The following is a 3,752-nucleotide window of genomic DNA, read 5'->3' as shown; positions in this document are numbered from 1 at the left end:
AGGATATCTCTCTCTATGTCAATCCCAGCTGAATTGCATAGGTGGCAAATGAGGTGAGGAAAGGCTAACCTTGCCATAGTGGAAGACTTGTCAGCCACCATGTAGAGTTCTTGAGGTATAATCTCATGAACTTCCACCTCTTCTCCAATCATGATGCTATAGATCATGATGGCCCGGTTTATAGTAACTTCAGACCGGTTGCTATTGGGAATGATTGAGCATTGAATGAACTCCAACCATCCTCTAGCTATAGGCTTGAGGTCCAATCTTCTTAGTTGAACCGGCTTGCCTTTGGAGTCAATCTTCCATTGAGCTCCTTCCACGCATATTTCCATAAGGACTTGGTCCAACCTTTGATTAAAGTTGACCCTTCTAGTGTAGGGGCGTTCATCTCCTTGCATCATGGGCAAGTTAAACGCCAACCTCACATTCTCCAGACTAAAATCTAAGTATTTCCCCCGAACCATTGTAACATAGTTCTTTGGATCCGGGTTCTTACTTTGATCATGGTTCTTGGTGATCCATGCATTAGCATAGAACTCTTGAACCATTAGGATGCCGACTTGTTGGATGGGATTTGTTAGAACTTCCCAACCTCTTCTTTGAATTTCATGTCGGATCTCCGGATACTCATTTCTTTTGAGTTTGAAAGGGACCTCAGGGATCACCTTCTTCTTGGCCACAACATCATAGAAGTGGTCTTGATGGGCTTTGGAGATGAACCTTTCCATCTCCCATGACTCGGATGTGGAAGCTTTTGTCTTCCCCTTCCCCTTTCTAGAGGATTCTCCGGTCTTAGGTGCCATCAATGGTAATGGAAAAACAAAAAGCTTATGCTTTTACCACACCAAACTTAGAATTTTGCTCGCCCTCGAGCAAGAGAAGAAAGAATAGATGAAGAAGAAGAAGAAATGGAGGAGAGGGAGAAGGTGATGTGGTTCGGCCAAGAAGGGTATAGAGGGGTTGTGTTGTGTGAATTTGAAGAAGAATGGAGGGCTTTATATAGGGAAGGGAGGGGGGAAGGTTTCGGCCATATGGGTGGGTTTGGGTGGGAAATTGGTTTTGAATTTTGAAGGTAGGTGGGGTTTATGAGGTAGGTTTATGGGGAAGAGTGGATGGATGTGAGTGGTGGTGATGGGGAAGAGAGATTGAGGTGATTGGTGAAGGGTTTTTGGGGAAGAGTGTTTATGGGGTTGTGTGAAAGAGAGTGGTGAGAAGAAGTGAGTGGAGGTAGGTGGGGATCCTGTGGGATCCACAGATCCTGAGTGGATCCTGTGGGGTCCACAGATCCTGAGGTGTTCAAGGATTTACATCCCTGCACCCATTAGGCATGTAAAAATGCCTCTGCACATAACTCTGGGCGTTCAGCGCCCAGAAGCTGCCCATTTTGGGCGTTCAGCGCCAGAACCATGCTCTGTTCTGGCGCTTAACGCCAGACAGATGCTCCTCCAGGGTGTGATTTTTCTTCTGCCTTTTTTTGATTCCGTTTTCAATTTTTATATTTATTTTGTGACTCCACATGATCATGAACCTATAAAGACATATAATTAAGAAAAATATAGTTAGATAAATAAAAATTGGGTTGCCTCCCAACAAGCGCTTCTTTAATGTCAATAGCTTGACAGTGGGCTCTCATGGAGCCTCACAGATGTTCAGAGCATTGTTGAAACTCTCCAACACCAAACTTAGAGTTTGGATATGGGAGTTCAACACCAAACTTAGAGTTTGGTTGTGGCCTCCCAACACCAAACTTAGAGTTTGACTGTGGGGGCTTGGGTTGACTCTGCTTTGAGAGAAGCTTTTCATGCTTCCTCTCCATGGTTGCAGAGGGAGATCCTTGAGTTTTAAACACAAGGGAGTCCTCATTCCATTGAAGGACTAGTTCACCTCTGTCAACATCAATCACAGCTCTTGCTTTGGCCAGGAAAGGTCTTCCTAGGATGATGGATTCATCCTCTTCCTTTCCAGTATCCAGGACTATGAAATCAGCAGGGATGTAAAGGCCTTCAACCTTTACTAACACGTCCTCTACTTGTCCATATGCCTGTTTTCTTGAATTGTCTGCCATCTCTAATGAGATTTTAGCAGCTTGCACCCCATAGATTCCCAGTTTCTCTATTACAGAGAGGGGCATGAGGTTTATTCCTGAACCAAGGTCACACAGAGCCTTAAAGATCATGGTGCCTATGGTACAAGGTATTATGAACTTCCCAGGATCCTGTCTCTTCTGAGGCAATGTCAGTTGATCCAGATCACTTAGTTCATTGATGAACAAGGGAGGTTCAACTTCCCAAGTATCAATGCCAAATAATTTGGCATTTAGCTTCATGATTGCACCAAGAAACTTGGCAGTTTGCTCTTCAGTAACATCCTCATTCTCTTCAAAAGAGGAATACTCATCAGAGCTCATGAAGGGCATAAGGAGGTTCAATGGAATCTCTATGGTCTCTAGATGAGTCTCAGATTCCTTTGGTTCCTCAGAGGGAAGCTCCTTATTGGTCACTGGACGTCCCAGGAGGTCTTCCTCCTTGGGATTCACGTCCTCCTCTCCCTCACTGGGTTCGGCCATTTTGCTTATGTCAATGGCCTTGCACTCTCCTTTTGGATTCTCTTCTGTATTGCTTGGGAGAGTACTGGGAGGGATTTCAGTGATCCTTTTACTCAGCTGGTCCACTTGTGCTTCCAAATTTCTAATGGAAGACCTTGTTTCATTCATGAAGCTCACAGTGGCTTTGGATAGATCAGAGACTAGATTTGCTAAATTAGAAGCATTTTGTTCAGAGTTCTCTGTCTGTTGCTGAGTGGATGATGGAAAAGGTTTATTATTGTTAAACCTGTTTCTTCCACCATTATTAAAGCCTTGTTAAGGCTTTTGATCCTTCTATGAGAAATTTGGATGATTTCTCCATGATGAGTTATAGGTGTTTCCATAAGGTTCACCTAAGTAATTCACCTCTGCTATTGCAGGGTTCTCAGGATCATAAGCTTCTTCTTCATGAGAAGCCTCTTGAGTACTGTTGGATGCAACTTGCATTCCATTCAGACTCTGAGAAATCATATTGACTTGCTGAGTCAATATTTTGTTCTGAGCCAATATGACATTCAGAGTATCAACTTCAAGAACTCCCTTCTTCATAGGCGTCCCATTATTCACAGGATTCCTTTTAGAAGTGTACATGAAATGGTTATTAGCAACCATGTCAATGAGTTCTTGAGCTTCTGCAGGCGTTTTCTTTAGGTGAATGGATCCACCTGCAGAAGTGTCCAGTGACATTTTTGATAGCTCAGATAAACCATCATAGAATATATCCAGGATTGTCCATTCTGAAAGCATGTCAGAAGGACACTTTTTGGTCAACTGTTTGTATCTTTCCCAAGCTTCATAGAGGGATTCACCTTCTTTCTGTCTGAAGGTTTGAACATCAGCTCTAAGCTTGCTCAGCTTTTGAGGAGGAAAGTACTTGGCTAAGAAAGCCATGACCAGCTTATCCCAAGAGTTCAGGCTGTCTTTGGGTTGAGAATCCAACCATAATCTAGCTCTGTCTCTTACAGCAAAAGGGAAAAGCATGAGCCTGTAGACTTCAGGATCTACTCCATTAGTCTTAACAGTATCACATATCTGCAAGAATTCAGTTAAGAACTGAAAAGGATCTTCAGATGGAAGTCCATGAAACTTGCAGTTCTGCTGCATCAGAGAAACTAATTGAGGTTTCAGCTCAAAGTTGTTTGCTCCAATGGCAGGAATGGAGATG

At 43.4% G+C, this 3,752-nt stretch overlaps 1 non-coding gene across 1 annotated transcript; it reads left to right on the top strand.

The window, feature by feature from the left end:
• The first annotated feature begins 3,328 nt into the window (after positions 1–3,328).
• On the top strand, positions 3,329–3,436 carry LOC148566992 (small nucleolar RNA R71). The gene has a single exon (XR_015881782.1). It is a non-coding gene; the product is annotated as a small nucleolar RNA R71 (small nucleolar RNA).
• Positions 3,437–3,752: the final 316 nt, after the last annotated feature.

This window comes from Arachis ipaensis, chromosome B4 (genome assembly GCF_059453495.1).
Source record: "Arachis ipaensis isolate K30076 ecotype BB chromosome B4, ASM5945349v1, whole genome shotgun sequence".
In the NCBI taxonomy this organism is placed as follows: Eukaryota; Viridiplantae; Streptophyta; class Magnoliopsida; order Fabales; family Fabaceae; genus Arachis; species Arachis ipaensis.
The sequence above is the reverse complement of the archived record's forward strand: the minus strand, read 5'-3'. Positions and strand labels throughout refer to the sequence as shown.